The following is a 17150-nucleotide window of genomic DNA, read 5'->3' as shown; positions in this document are numbered from 1 at the left end:
TCTCTGAAGTCATAACCAGCCTAAATTTTTGTGCCTCAGCCAGGTTTCTAATTTGTCTACCTGGAGCCCTGTGCTGCTGGTTTGATCCTTTAAAACCAACCTGTAAATAAAGAAATCTTCTTAGTTGTTTATATATTAATCCAGCCTCAGTGATCTCAATAATCTCCTTGTGCACCACTAAAATTACAGCGAACTCAGATCCTATGTACTCGCTACCTAGGGTTTCCAGGTCCCTCTTCACCACCGGTGGGAGATTTTTGGGGCGGAGCCTGAGGAGGGCGGGGTTTGGGGAGGGACTTCAATGCCATAGAGTCCAATTGCCAAAATGGCCATTTTCTCCAGGGGAGCTGATCTCTATCGGCTGGAGATCAGTTGGAATAGCAGGAGATCTCCTGCTCCTACCTGGCGGTTGGCAACCCTATCACTACCTGTAGAACACCTGGAAACTGAGGGGAAGCTTTACAGCTCAAAATGAACCTACATCCCAAAAATATTAGGAGGCTGTGTGCTTCCCCTCAGTAGGAAAAGAAGGCTTGTGACAGGGGGTAGGGTTGCCAGCTCCAGGTTGGGAAACTCCTGGAGATTTGGGGATGGAACCTGGGGAGGACAGGGACCTCAGTGTGGGACAATGCCATAGAGTCCACCCTCCAAAGCATTCGTTTTCTCCAGAGGAACTCTGTAGGCTGATCTCTGTAGGCTGGGGATGAGTTGTAATTCCAGGGGATCCCCAAGTCCCACCTGGAGGCTGGCATCCTTAGGCCATGGTACTCACTTACCGGTATTCTATACAGCACTCTCATTTGGTGCATTAAGAGAGAAAGAGATTATTTCCCCAGTGACAAAATATCCAAGTCTGGGTGGTGGGAAAGTGTGATTGCTCTGCCACAGAAGTGCTTTTGTTGTCAACACAGAAGTAAGAAAGTTTTCAAATTACACTAGATGCTTCTTCTGGCAGAATGGGGAGAATGCAAATTCTCAAATTTCTATGAAACAAATTCAAACAGTAAATTTTGGGCCTGGGATTCAGCATATGCCCACAATTGACTGACTAAGAGGCATCTATTGAACATGGGGGTGGGAGAGATACAGGGCAAGGATACCAGCCAGAGCTCAGGAGAACCAGCAAAAAGAGCACTGAACTTGCCCTATAAATGCCTGAGCCAGGACACTCCATTCCACACTTTTGAGAATACTGCCACTCATCACATCCCACCCTTTGCTCTGGCTCCCATAATATTTGCTTTTGGGTGGGTTTTTTCTCTGTGTCTTTCTCTGAAAAGCTCCCTTCACACCAGCTTTCAGGGGCTGTCAAATCTGGCTTCATCCCAAGGAGCTCCAAACACCACTGCTGAGAGACAGGCTGGCTATGTCCCATTTGGCTAACTTATACATCCACCTGCTCTCCTGCATGAGTACACGCACAGAGGCAGTCTGTTTTAAATACTACATCTATACCTGCCCCCACACATACACATTCATCCAGGTTCCTATATGCATATTGAAATCAGAAACCCACATCTAGAAGTCCAAAAGACGCCTGCTCTGCAACTGGAAGCTTCTTGTCTGATGTGTCAAATGGAAGCAGAATGAAGCCTCGCTCCACCTCTAGTTCTCAATGGGCGAAAACGCGCGGTCGCTTTAGCCTCCTTTCTTCCCTGTTCTTCCAGGGAAGAAAGGAGGCTAAAGCGACCGCGCGTTTTCGCCCAATGAGTCTGGGATGCACCACATCAGACTGCAGACTCACGGTTGTATCCATGCCACAGAAAACAATCCCTACACATAAGAGAACTGGATGTTAGAAAGAAGGGAGCCTATGCTTCTCCCTGTATGCTTGCTTTTGATGTGTAAGGAGGGATGTTTTTAATGGAGGAGTTTGAAAGTAGAGTTCTTACTGAGACCACAATGGTGATTGTTTTTCTCTGCTAACCTTCCCATGTTTCACATCTGCCACAATGTTGGGTGCAGGACAGCAGTTGCCATTCAATATTATAATGCAGGGATCCCCAAACTTTTGGACCTGCAGGCACCTTTGGATTTTTGAGAGGGGGTGGTGAGCACCACCCCAAAATGGCTGTCACAGGAGGCAGAGCCAAACCGAATACCTTTCTTCTAACACCTCCTGGAAAGAAGGAAAGCCTGAAGGAGAAATGGAACCACACACTGACTAAGGAAAGCCCAGGTGCTTATCAGTCCTCCTGATCCTCCAATGGAAAATTCTTTCATTTGAATGAGGACAGGCAATAACAACCCCTGCCTTACAATGGCCCTGCCCACTTTCTGAAAAGCTTGGCAGGTGCCAAAGGAAGAATTGGCAGGTACCATGGTGACCACAAGGACAACTGTTATAATGCATTTGGTTGGCTTTTGCCTTTTTTGTACATCCTGCACTGTATTACCCAGCTCTATGTTTCCTTCTCTGAGAATAAGATTCAGTTTTGTGTTCTGCACATACTAAAATTAGGCACTAAAATGGTTGGATTTAAAATACTGGCTACAAACCACCTACACCATCCCCAGATTTCAATTGGTATGCCACAGGAGGGCAAAGGAGACAGGGTCAGCAAAAGTAAGAAAGGACAGACTTGATTAAAGAGTGTTTTAAAAATATTTTGGCCTACATCCTGTTTTCTAGAAGTGGGAGAAGAAAGTCCTGCTTGTCAACTAAGGGCTGGCTGCTGAGGTGAGTTGTAAAAACTGAATCATAACTGGGATTAAAATAAACAAATCCAAGCCTGCAATGTAGGATTGCCAGTTTTTAAACCGGTCCCTCTAGCTGTCCTTTTAATATCAATTTGATCTGCACCAACTACCAGGTGATGTTATTTAGCTCCATGCCATGAAAAGCTTCAACTGCCCATGTCCTCATATTAAACCTCTATTAAAGGTTCAGAACAATCTACCTCTCTATCTGTCTGTGCTTGTCTTTGGCCCTGATGAATAGGGCTGGAACAACTACACTTCTGTGCTTTAAAATCATATTTAATTTCTGGCAGCTCTTACCTCCTTTGGCAGATTTTAATTAAACAATACTTGCCTGCCAGAAGGGGCTACATTTGCTCAATTTCCAGGCACCGTTCCAGAGGCAGATTGCTGTCCCTTTAGTTAACTGGGCAGCTTTGACAGATGAGCAGAGGAATCATACAGAGTGTGGAGACAACATGTTCTCAGAGCAAAGTCCATGTCACTCCATACATTTTATATGAGAATTTGTCATTTAGTAACTGCTGCCATCTTGGATTATAGCTGCTTTAAGCAGGCTGGGAAAGATTCAAGCATTTTTGATCACAATCCTACATTGAGATTTCAGTGGCACTCAAAAATATATCCTCTACATCAACAGAGGATGGCACAATAAGGAAGAAAACATGACGCCCCCTCTTTTTTCCCCCTTTTAGTTCCTCCACTGCTGGCTATTTCCTGCCACCTTTTAGTCTATTTTAATCACCTAGAACGCAAGACTTAAACATCAGGTTGGCTCATATATCACATGAAACCATGGTTTAATTAAACGAATAGTGTAGTGTTTCATCTAAAAGAAATCCAGTCCACTAACTAATAGTTAGGGTATGTCAACTCAAGGTCTGTTTCATGTTGGGTTGTTAACCACAGGTAGCATTAACAATGTGGACATCCCAGCTTAATCCTTGCTCCCTGGTGACAGTGCCAGCCAGGATATCTTATTTTTATGTTTGTATAGCCTGCATTTCTCCCTGATTAGAGATCCAAAATGGCTTTTCACATCACCACCCTCCACTTAATCCTTACAACAGCAGCCTCATGAGAGTAGGAGGTTAAACTGAGAGATTGTGATTTGGGCCCAAGATCAACTGCTGGTCTTTCATGGCTGAGTGGGGGATTCTAACCCGATTGTCCCAGGTCCCAGGCTGATACTCTAACCACAACACCACACCAGCACTCAATAGCAGCAAGGTCTCTGCATGGGAGATGGGGGAAGAAGTGGAGGCAATGAAAGCAGCATTTGCTCAGGCAAACTAGGATTTGAATGATCATTTGTATGTTGAATTCTGGTTTCACACACTAACACTAGTTAAAATCAATAATGGTTCTGCGTCACATTTGTACTCAGCCTTGGACTTACAATGTCCTGTTAAGGTTGCCAGCTCAGGGTCAGGAAATACCTGGAGATTTTGGGGGCAGAGCCTGAGGAGGGCAGGGTTTGGGGAGGGGATGGACTTCAATGCCATAGAGTCCAATCGCCATAGCAGCCATTTTCTCCAGGTGAACTGATCTCTATCGGCTGGAGATCAGTTGTAATAGCAGGAGATCTCTAGCCACTTGGAGGTTGGCAAATTCCTGGAGATTTGGTGGTGGTGCCTTTGGGAGGTTGAATTTAGGAAGGGATTTCACTTAGCACGCACCAAAGTTTATCTTCTGAAGCTGCCATTTTCTCCAGGGGAAGCATCTCTTTAATCTGGAGATCAGTTTTAATTTCAGGAGTATTCCAGGCTCTACCTGGAAGTTGGCAACCCTAAAATACACCTGCACATGCTGACAGCTGCCATTCAGAATACGCTGTTAATCCTGTCCTGGAAATCCACAGGTTGGCCACATGAATCCATGGCTCATAGCTATGCCCTAAAATAAAACTGTGTTCTAATCCTTTGGGGCGGGACAAACACCTGCCAAATTTACATCAAGTGTTCCTAAAACTATAATGCCCAGCAGGGCAAGCAAAGAGACAGCTGAACAATCCCAGACAGGTACTACTACAGGACAGGCCTAGGAGAGAAACCAAGAAAATACCACTAGTCATTGTCTACAGCTCCAGGCTAAAGCTTCTCCTGATCATCATCAAGGATCGAAAGCATTTCCTACATGCTCATCCTTCCCTGTCTTTTGTGGTAAGGCCTGTCCTTGTCTGGAGCAACTACTCAACACAAACAAATGACCTCTTCACTTATACTTTCTTCCTCTCTTGAATTGGAAGAATCCAGCAGCCAAAGTCATTCTCAATGTTGCCATTAATAACAACTACAATAACAATAATAAACCTGAGCTAATAGGGTTGTCTCCTCCCCCTGCTTCCCTTCCATGAGTGACTGAGTCATTAGGGGCAGATTGGATTCACTGCACAAACAACAAGGACAAAGACAGGGCCGTTGTTGCTCACTGCACTCAAAGTGTCGGTTTGGTTTGACTTCGTCTGCTAATGTTTGAACAAAGGATTTCCTGTTAGTGTTGATCTGCCCTCAGGCACTTCTGCTTGCCAGGTTTGATGGCCATGCTCATAGCCAACCCCACTCTCAACATGGGAATGCATCACGTTGATGAAACTTGATAGCTACTTCTCACCTCCCCTTGCCCAGAGCAGAACATGTAACTCAAAGAATGCTCTCAACCATAAAAATATATCAAGAGCACATGCCCCTATATTCGAATAATGTCAGTTTTTCTAACTGTAATATCTAATAAAACCAAATACATTAAAGCAAACAGGTAACTAGGATAGGGTTGTTAACCTCCAGGAATTACAGACGACAGAGATCAGTTCCCCTGGAGAAACTGCCTATTTTGGAGGATGGAATCTATGCCATAATACCCTGCTGAGCTCCCTCCCCAACCCAACCCCCGCCCTCCCCAGGCTCTACCCCCAAATCTCAAGGTATTTCCCAAGCAGGAGTTGGCAACCCTAAACTGGGAGTACCCATAAAGTAAGTTACAACTCTTGTCTTCCTGTGTTCCATTTTAACCACTGCCTCGCTCTTTCTTTACTATCTCTCTTCATATCCCTTGGTGAATGACGTATCTTACCGATGGTTCCGCTGACATCTAACTTCAACACTTACACATAACATCAACAGTACATTTGTCCCTTTGCAACTAAAATCCAGGGATTAAGTTCTATGCAGAAACCAACAACCACTTTGCCTAGGGTTGCCAGGTCCCTCTTCTCAACCGGCAGGAGATTTTGGGGCGGGGCCTGAAGAGGGAGGGGTTTGGGGAGGGGAGCGGCTTCAATGCCATAGAGTTCAATTGCCAAAGCGGCCATTTTTCTCCAGGTGATCTGATCTCTATCGGCTGGAGATCAGTTGAATTAGCAGGAGATCTCCTGCTACTACCTGGCAGTTGGCGACCCTAACTTTGCCTCTTGCAGGAGGCTGAAGTTAGTTCCAGCTCCCTGTTCTTTATTCACATTTCCTAGTTCCTGAATGATATTGAGGACAATTTAAAAGCTCTGCGCCCCAAAATAAACTTTGGACCATCACATATCATCCTGTGTTTCTGTATGTCACATGTGCACATGAGCTTCAGGAATTCCTGAAGCTGACCCTAATATTAATAAAAATTGTGTGCCATCAAGTTGCAACCAACTCATTGCAATGCCAGGGACATGGGGTTTTCAAGGCAAAAGATTAGCAGAGGTGTTTTGCCATTGCCTGCCTCTGCGTAGCAACCTTGGACTTCCTTGCTGGTCTCCCATACTCTGACAAGATCAGCCCAGTCAAGGCTATTCAGTCTCTCAATAATTCTATTCTATCATTAAACCAACCAGATTACCATTTATTTAGATGGTTCTAAACATTTTAAAAAATTATTCTACCAGCTCGATTATTCTCATCATCCACCCTAAACGCATCCCACACAAAATAACTGTGGCATGTTAATAATAAACATAGGGATGGATAGTAAAGGCTGAGAAAAGGGACAGAAGGCTTGGATTAACATAGCTTGCTCTCGAGGTCTAGTTCTTCTCCGTTTGCCCTGAGTGCTCAGTTGCTCAAAGAAAGCCAGCATCTATCTAAAAATAATGATTAACTGGGGTTTGCTGTTTGGCCTGTCAACCAGTTAAATATTTCTAGATGCACTGGTAATTAGAGTAATATTTAGCCCCAAACAAAGCAGTTTCTGGCATGGGCTACTTATGCAAACTCACACCTGAATGATCTGTAGGGTTGCCAACTCCTGGTTGGGAAATACCGGGAGATATTTGGGGTGGAGCCTGAGGAAGGTGGGGTTTGGGGAGGGTAGTGTAATGCCCAGATATAAGGGCTGGTATAAAATACTATGTACTCATATGCACACACATGGAAGCTTTGGGGAAGTTGGCATCCGGGAGCCATGAACCAACAAATCATGCTCTCTGTGCCTGGTACGGCCTTTCACCAGTAGAGAGCTCTGAATTACCTTCATCCTTAGGAATGTGTTTTCTACTTCCAAGATCACAAGACCTAGCACTTGCTTAGAGATGCCTTTGGGCAATATCTATAGGCTATGCTAATTAGAGTGGAGTAGACACCTAATGTGCATTGGTGCTTTTGTGTATCAATCTGCTTGTCAGCAGCCATGGGCCTACCCCATGCGAATGCATAAATGATACTAAGCTTCCTTTGTTTCTCTGGTGAGTAACTCTGCATCTTATTTGTGGGTTATTTCACCCCAGGTCTGTGTTTAGCTAAATAAAGAACTGTTGCTTTTAACCTCCTCCTAGTTGTCTTTATTGGACTTTATAAGACAACCAGGCACTTCAGTAGGAACTTCAATGCCATAGAGTTCAATTGCCAAAGTGGCCATTTTCTCTAGGCGAACTGATCTCTATCAGCTAGAGATCAGTTGTAATAGCAGATCTCCAGCTAGTTGCTGGAGGTTGGGAACCCTACTGATCTGCATGAGACCTTTGGGGTCTGTATAAGCACTGAAGGGGTGGCTGCATACCATTCAGTTGAGGTGCAATTGTTATCACCTGTTTACTTATTGCAGCGGTTTTTAGACAATGTTTCAACCAGGCTATGGCATTCCAGACCTCTCCCAGATTCACTCCTGGTGTTTCCCAATTGCTCATTTGTGGTGACTTATTTGAATAGAAGCACAATCTTTTGCCACATAACGGCTATTCTGTCATTGCTTCTGGAGATAATCATGACATGTACTGAAGATAATCATGACATGTACTTTAAAAGAGGGAACTTCTGTTGGTTAATGTATAATCAACTAGTTGAACGACTGAGAAAAGATTGCTTTGAACAAGGGAAAATAAGGGAAAACATTGAATATGAGAGTTTGATAAACAAAGAAAAGGATAATCTTTTGGGCAAGATATATAAACTTTTACTTAAGTATGAAACCGAAACCGAGCAAGTGAAAATATGCATGGTAAAATGGATGCAGAATTGCAGGAAAGAAATTACGATGCAACAATGGAAACATCTATGGTTAAAAATAAACTTTACAGCTAGCTATAATCTGAGAGAGAACTGGTATAAAAAGTTTTTTAGATGGCATATAACTCCAATGGACATCAAAAAGATGAATAAACACGCAGATAGCCAATGTTGGAAATGTAAAACAACAGACTGGACCTGTTTTCATACCTGGTGGACATGCAAGAAAGTTAAGAGATTCTGGATGGACATTCACCAAGAAATGTGGAAGGTTTTAAAAATAGACTTTCCTTTAGTCCCAGAGACAATGCTACCAGGAATATTGTCAACAGATCTGAATAATAATAACAGAGAACTTTTAAACTATATGAAAACGGCAGCCAGAGTAGTCTTAGCATCAATGTGAAAGCAAGATGAAATACCACAAATTGAAAGATGGTGAGAGAAAATGGCAGAGTTCGCGATGATGGCCAAGTTGACACATTTGCAGAACAAAAGATCTTTGGGGGAGTTACAAAGAAAATGGAAAAGTTATTATGATTATATAAATCAGCAATTATGACAAAATACGATAGTGATATGGATAAATTTATGTTAAGATAGACATGCAATAGTCCTTGAACTGTACTTTTATTATATTTATGTAGCAGATATTTCAAACATATCAATCTTATTAAGGTGCAGTTTTTAATTTAGAATGTTATTTTTTACTTAGAATATCTATGAATTAGTATTAAGATGAATAATATTAGGCATAACATTAAAAACTAGATGCAGTAAAAATCAGGACTAATATAGTATTAGAGATCCTGTACCATAGTTTCTGTAAAATGGATCTTATTATTAATAATTAACCGGTAATTATTTTATAATATCATGGGTATAGGCGCACTTTGGAAGGGTGGATTGGCTCTATGTATGCAATTTTTCCTTTTTTCCCTGTATCTTCTTAAAAATAATTTAAGTTTTTTTTTAAAAAGAGGGAACTTCTCTAAAATGAGAAACCTGGTAGAGAGGAAGTTGAAAAGAACAGTTAGGAGGGTTAAATCTCTGGAAAAGGCTTGGGGGTTGCTCAAGTCCACATTACTAGATGCTCAGCTAGATTGTATTCCACAGGTCAGGAAAGGTGGTAAAAAGTCCAAGAGGTCACCACCATGACTAACGAGTAAGGTGAAGGAAGCTATTCGAGAGAAAAAAGGCTTCCTTCAGAAACTGGAAGGATTGCCCAAACAAGGGAAACAAAAGCCAACACAAACTTGCACAAAGGAAATGCAAGCAAACAATTAGAGATGCAAAAAAAGATTATGAGGGACTTATTGCTAAATACATCAAGACCAACAATAAGAAATACTTCAAGTACGTTAGGTGTAGGAAACCAGCTAGGGTAGTGGTTGGACCATTGGATGACAATGGGAGTAAAGGAACTAGGGCTGTCAAAAAAAAAAAATTCGGTACAGTTCGGATTCGGCCGAATTTGGCCCTTGTGGGTTCGGTACGTGCCGAAGTCCGAACTCCCCCACTTCGGATCCGTTCAATTCGGCGGGAATTCAAAGTTCGGGAAAAAAATTCGGCCGAATAAAGCCATTAAAAACACAACCGCGCCTTTCCGCGGCTCTGGGGGGGGCATTTTTGGGCTTAGAGGTCCCAAACTTTCAGCAGAGCTTCAAAGGACGTATATTGAAAGACTCCCCAAGTTTTGTAAAGATTGGGTCAGGGGGGGCTGAGATATGGGCCCTGAAAGGGGTCCCCCCCACCCTTAATGTGGATCTCTCCGCAGAGCTTGCCGCCCACGCACAAAGCTCCCGGCCGGACAAACAGCTGATGAGAGCAAGGGCGGGGCAGGTGCTAAGAACTTTGCAAAGCAACACAACTGCAGAGCAACCCCTTTGCAAATATGCAAAGGGCGGGGCAGGTGTGAAGAATTTTGCAAAACAATACAACTGCAAAGCAACACAAGCACGCAATGCAAAACCTTTGCAACAGTGCATAGCAACACCTGACACCTGGGAGTTTGCATACCATGGAAAGGGACAGAGGCAGCTAGCTATGCATAATGAGCAGGAGGGGGTGGAATGTCTCCTTTTGCATTGGACTTGGGACCAGGCAGATGCATTCTTTAAGTCACCATTTGAAAACCAGTTTTGAGCAAGCATCAATAACCTAACTGATCTTATGAATGAGGAAAAACCTGAAGAATAAAAATGAAGCCCCCCCTCAAACCAGGGAGAGAGAGACTGGAGGGGGAACACACACCCCAGGCAGAACCGGCAAAAGCCCCCTTTGGCTTCCCCCCCCCACCCACAGAAACTGCTCCCTCCCCACACACACACACAGACTCTGCTTTCCCCCCACACACACACACAGAAAAGAAAAAATATAGATTAAAGCCCCCAAAGGGGTCTTACTGTGGCTGTCTTCTGTTCCAGCAGGAGGGGCTGGGAGGCTGGGTAATCCAATATGATTCCATTTGTATCCAATATAAGATCCATATGTATGCATCTCTCGAGGGTGATCCATTCATCCCAATAGGGGAAAGGGGAAAGCCCATATCTCGGGGGGCCCTGACCCAATGTTTACAAAACTTGGGTGGTCTCTTAAAAAGCCTTGACTGAATTCCCCTGAAAGTCTGGGATCGGCACACCCAAAAATGCGCCCCCTGCAGCCATGGAAAGAGAAAAGGGGGGGAGCCAATATTTCAGCCCCCACTGAACCCATCTTTACAAAACTTGGGTGGTCTCTTAAGAGGGATTCTCTGAAGCTATGACAAAAGTTTGGGGGCTGAACCCCCAAAAAAGCGCCCCCTGCAGCCACGAAAATGGAAAAGGGGGGAGAGGAAAAAGGGGTGGAGCCCATATCTCGGGGGGCCCTGACCCAATGTTTACAAAACTTGGGGGGTATCTTAAGAAGCCTAGTCTGATGCTCCGCTGAAAGTTTGGGGTCGGCACACCCAAAAATGCGCCCTCTGCAGCCATGGAAAGAAAAAAGGGGGGGAGCCCATATCTCGGGACCCCCTGACCCAATGTTTACAAAACTTGGGTGGTCTCTTAAAAAAACCTGTCTGAATATCCCCTGAAAGTTTGGGGTCGGTACCCCAAAAAATGCGCCCCCTGCAGCCACGGAAAGGAGCGAATGTGCATAAGCACCCCCTCACACACACATGAGGATTTCCCTCTCTCTCTCTCTTTCCCCGGCCGGCCGCACATCAGCTGATTCCTCCAGCACTCAATCCTGACTGATTGGCCAGAAGAAGACCCAGCTTGGCCACCGATTGGCCGGGGGAGGAGAATGCTGCTTACTGACGGTTATGCTGCTTACTGACGGCCGAATTGGCCGAATTTATTCGCCGAACTCCCGAACTCACTGAATTCGGGCCCCCCCGGTTGCCCGCCAGTTTTGAGTTCGGATCCGTCCGAACTAAAAACCGCCGAATCAAGGGAAATTCGGCTGATTTTCAGTTCGGGCCGAACCGAATTGACAGCCCTAAAAGGAACATTAAGAGAGGATGAAACGCTTGCTGAGAAACTAAATGAATTCTTATCTGTCTTCACTGTTGAAGATATAGGGCAGATACCTTCTCCTGAACAGAGGCTTTGGGGAGGGGAGAATGAGGAACTGGGGCAAATAGTGACAACAAGGCAGGAAGTCCAAGAACGTCTTGATAAACTGCAAACTAACAAGTCACAGGGACCAGACGGTATTCATCCTATAATTCTTCAAGAACTCAAATGGGAAATTGCTGAACTCCTAACAACGATATGTAACATGTCCCTCAGATTAGCCTCTGTACCAGAGGACTGGAGAATGGCCAATGTAACACCTATTTATAAAAAAGGTTCCAGGGGGTACCCAGGAAATTACAGGCCAGTTAGCTTAACGCCTGTTCCAGGTAAATTAATGGAAAGCATTATTAAGTATAGAATTGTCAAGCATATAGAAGGGCACGCCCTGCTGAGCAAAACCCAATATGGCTTCTGTAAAGGTAGGTCCTGTCTCACTAACCTTTTAGAGTGTTTTGAAAGTGTCAATAAGCATGTGGACAGGAATGAGCCTGTGGACATTGTGTAATTGGATTTCCAAAAGGCTTTTGACAAAGTCCCCCACCAAAGACTGCTAAGCAAACTTCATAGTCATGGATTGAGAGCTGGCTGAAAAACAGGAAGCAGAGAGTAGGAATCAATGGTCAGTTCTCCTAATGGAGGGATGTGAGTAGTGGGGTCCCTCAGGGATCTGTGTTGGGACCAGTGCTTTTCAACCTGTTCATCAATGACCTGGAGTTGGGGGTGAACAGCAAGGTGGCCATTTTTGCAGATGATACCAAATTATTTAGAGTGGTTAAAACAAAACCGGACTGTGAAAAACTCCAAAAGGATCTCTGCAAATATGGAAGAATGGGCATTAAAATGGCAAATGAGAGGCAATGTGAGCAAGTGTAAAGTGATGTATATTGGGGCAAAATGCCAGCTTCACATATACACTGATGGGATCTGTGCTGGCAGTGACAGACCATGAAAGGGATCTTGGGGTGGTAGTGGATAGCTCGATGAAGATGTCAACCCAGTGTGCAGCTGCTGTGAAAAAGGCAAATCCCATGCTGGCCATAATTAGATGAAGAATAGAGAATAAAACTGCTGATATCATACTGCCCTGGTACAAATCTATGGTGAGACCACACTTGGAATACTGTGTAGAGTTCTGGTCACCACACCTAAAACGGATATTACAGAGCTTGAGAAGGTGCAGAAGAGAGAAACAAAAATGATCAGGGGACTAGAGGAACTGCCATATGAGAAGTGGTTAAAACGTTTAGAGCTATTTAGTTTGGAAAGAAGGCAGTTAAGGGGAGACATGTCTATAAAATTATGCATGGTATGGAGAGAGTAGACAGGGAGAAGCTTTCTGCCTCATGATACTAGAACGTGGGGTCATCTGCTGAAGCTGGAAGGTGATTCAAAACAGATAAAAGGAAGTATTTCTTCACACAACACGTTGCTAAATTGTGGAACTTCCTGCCCCAGGATGTGGTGATGGCTGCCAACTTGGAAGGCTTTAGGAGGGGAGTGGGCATGTTCATGGAGGAGAGGGGTTTTCATGGCTGCTAGTAAAAATGGATACTAGTCATGATGCATACCTATTCTCTATAGGATCCGCTGAGCATGCCTATTATATTGGGTGCTGTGGAACACAGGCAAGACAATGCTGATGCAGCTGTCTTGTTTATGGGCTTCCTAGAGGCACCTGGTTGGCCACTGTGTGAACAGACTGCTGGGCTTGATGGACCTTGGTCTGATCCAGCATGGCCTTTCTTATGTTCTTCAGAGGCAAGAACAACAAGAAAATATCCAGAACCAAATAGCATTAACCCAAAAAAACAAAAACCCCAGCAGGGGCTAAATGTAACTACAGATATAAGGAGTCTTCTATAAAGGCCTTTGCATATGTCCACTCTGAAGCTATATTCATCAAACTCCAACCTTCATAAAGCAGAAGAAGGGGGGGGGAAACCCGTTCTTCACAAAAACTAGGTAAGGGTTAGCATCTCCTGGGTCTGCTACTACTGGCAGCTACTTACTAAGTATGCACACTGCACCAAATGTCTCTTTGAAAAGAGCAAAAATATCATTAAAATCAATGTATGATTGGGGCAGTTTTAAAGCTTTTTAAATACATACAGAGATAGAGAGCGAGCTTTGGGTGCCTGCCCCTGTAGTAGCCCTGACTGGTTGAGGCCAAGACGGTTGCTGTTTGGACGGCAACTGCTTGGACCTACCTGTTAAGATACTTCCAACCTGACACAGATATTTAGCAGCTGAAGCTTTTCCTGGTATGGAGATATGATTAAGGAAGCTTCACAGGCTTCATGATCAGCCTAATTTCAGGTGTTGTTAAAGGAACAGGAGCAAGGACTGGAAAATAAACGAAGGAGAAACTACTGAAGCTGGTTTCAATCATGCCCCTTGAATCACTGAGTGCAGCTGATGCAGAAACTGGCTCTTTTATCTTGACATCTAGGACCCACTAGCAAGCCCCCCTCATATAAAAAAGTTACTGAGTAACAAGAACAAACATTTCAAACTATTTTTACTGCAGCCAATCTCAAGCAGCCCAGAAACAAGGCCCTCAGGGGAGAGGTGGCTCAGACCAAAAGAAGCTTACCACAGAGCAGGTGTTGTCCAAGCTGGAACAGACTGGCTCAGGCCAGCCAAATTGCCTGGTGACCAAAATGTTAGTTCAGAGAGGTTCACTCCTGTGGTCAGGAGGCAAGCGATTTCCAAGAGACCCATCCACAGATCCAAGAGACCTAAGAGCCCAGCTGCTAAGGAAGCACCAGAGTTACAGCCTGTGAAAGCATCCCATCTTTCTCTGCTCCTCAGCCTGCCTCAAGGAGAAAGAGGTCGCTGAGCTCCCACCAGCCACAGACAGAGGCACTTCAGGTGCTAAATAATTCATGGAGTTTCTTTTTGCTCAGACTGCCATTTCCTGAGCGGCAAAGGAAAAAATGCTGCAAATAGGAAAGGCTATCGGTCAAGGAGATGTGCCTGACCTTGGCATGACCTCCATCTGATTTTTCTTTTTTTGAAGCTCTGCATGATGTTATCCTGAATGTAATTTTTTAATGAGTGATAATGGTCAATTCATGTCTGCTGCACAAAAAGAATTTGGCACAGCAAACTTTCTGGAGTGTTTGAATACAAAGATATCTCTTACCACTCTTCTGAGTCTTGCCTCACCCCCTTCATTATGGAAACTGGTGCCATCCTTCCCCCCCCCTTCTTATGTTAATAAAAACACATGCCTACTTGACTTTTAAGAAAATAAGGTACTACATTTCTGTTTCAGCAGACTTCCCAGTAGGATTGCCATCCTCCAGGTGGAGGTCTGGAGATCTCCTGGAATTACAAGTCATCTCCAGACTACAGAGATCTGGTCTACTGGAGCGAATGGCTGTTTTTGAGGGTGCACTCTATAGGATTACTCCCTGCTGAGGTCTCTTCCCTCCTACCCTCCCAGGCTCCACCCCCAAAAATATCCAGGAATATCCAGGAATTTCCCAGCCTGGAGTTGGCAATATGACATCTGAGAATAATTTTGTTGCTGTCATGCTGTCATGCAGCTATTTTGGAATTCTTTGTTATCATGCAGTATGCGACGGAATGTTTACTGCTGTGCATTTTAAGTAGTAGATAGAATTGCCCTCTCCGGGGGTGGAGACTGGGGAGGGTGGGGTAAATGCCACGGAGTACACACATACAGCCGCCCAGAGCAGCTGTTTTCTCCACAGGAACTGATCTCTGTAGTTTGGAGATCAGTTGTGATTCTGGGAGATCTCCAGGCCCCACCTGGAAGCTGACAGCCCTATATTAAGGTTTTTTAAAAATTATTTTAAAGGATACATAAATTTGCATTACTGAAGCAGGAAATGCAGAAAGGGCTTGTGTGTCATTTGTAAAAATGCCTCTATGAGAGTTGAATAAAACTCAGGACTGAGCTCTAACAGTTGAACAGACTTCCTCTGTTGGCAGGTGCAGTGTTCACAGTACAGGTGAACAGCCAAGGTAACAATCCATAAAATGGAAAACAAAGTAGGACAACTGAACTTGACAAGCCAGAGAACAGCAAGGCCATTTATGCATGGCTGATTCCTCGTGGTCACCCCGCCGACTTCTTTGGGGCTTCCCTTTGATTATGCATGCCTTTTCCGAATGTCAGAGGTCGCCTTGCTCTCCCCACGCATTTCTGCAAGCTTTGCCCACTTTTTCTGGATTCATGTTTAGCCAGCATCCAGAAAAGGCAGGGAAAAACATGCGGAAACACACGGGGAGAGTGAGGTGACCTCTGACGGTCAAAAAATGCAAGTATAAGCAAGGCAAAGCCCTGAAGTAGTTGAAGGGGTGACTGCGAGGAAACAGCTATGCATAAATGGCTCAAGTAACGGAGACAGGAACAAGGGCAATTGATGAAGTACAGAAGGGCAATTGAGACTAAAAAAGTGTAGCATGCTTGGATTCCATAGAGGAATGGGACTGGCTCCCCATGATCACCTGACCCCAAGCTCAGTAGGCTCTAGATAGCAGTTTTTGTTACTGTCTTGAAATGCCAGTTATGACACGCCCAGCCTCATTCAACTGTTAGTTTGCTGAGTAATTTGGGACCAGTCATGACCTCTCAAGCTAACTCATTTCACAGGACAGTTGGGAGGAGGCGATGGAGGAGAGACCTGGGTATGCTTCCCTAAGCACCCCTGAGAAAGAAAGGTGGGATCAAAATGTGATAAACATCAATTTATTACATTTTTATTTCACTCCTCCTCCAAGAAATCCTCAATCATCTCCATCCTCTAAAGAAAGCGTGGGGGGGGGGGGAAATGTCAACAGCAACATTTAGGAAAAAAATGATTTATTTGCCAGATAACTGGGCTACAAAGCCAGCTCTAGAAGAACACACTTCCTTTAAATAACAACTGGATTAAAATTTAACACACACATTCCTCCTTACCTTCTTCTGCCATTCATTCACAGCCAGCATACTAAAAACACACACACACAAACCTGACATCACACTTTGTTAACTATATATTTTTCGCCCAAATGCTATACACACCAGCAAAGCACAGAACTTCTCAAAATGGGTAGGTAGAAAACATGACTCAGTGCAAGCCACTTCGCAATTCACTACAGTTCAGAGGACTGCAAATTGGTCCTTTATACTTCTAAGCATAAAAGGACAGAGCCTTAAGGCAGGATGTGGTCCTTCCTTTCTGATGTATAAAACCCGCCTGCCTGGAGAGCTTAAAACGAAGGCCCATTTACAAAAGGCACTGCAAACACCAGCCTCAGAGGACAGAACAAGACTGATGAGAAAAAGCATTGCTAGGAGCGTGCAGACTGTCCCTACTCTGTTTCTGCAACGCTTCTCCCCAGCCCCGCCTAGGGTTGCCAGGTGGGTGGCTTCAGCGGGCAATTGCCCAGCTGCTCAAGAGCGGGGATCGCACATGGGCGCGGCCGCAATCACATCACTTCCGGGTTTACCCCC

This window comes from Euleptes europaea, chromosome 1 (assembly GCF_029931775.1).
Source record: "Euleptes europaea isolate rEulEur1 chromosome 1, rEulEur1.hap1, whole genome shotgun sequence".
Classification (NCBI taxonomy): domain Eukaryota; kingdom Metazoa; phylum Chordata; class Lepidosauria; order Squamata; family Sphaerodactylidae; genus Euleptes; species Euleptes europaea.
Note: the sequence above shows the minus strand (reverse complement) of the source record.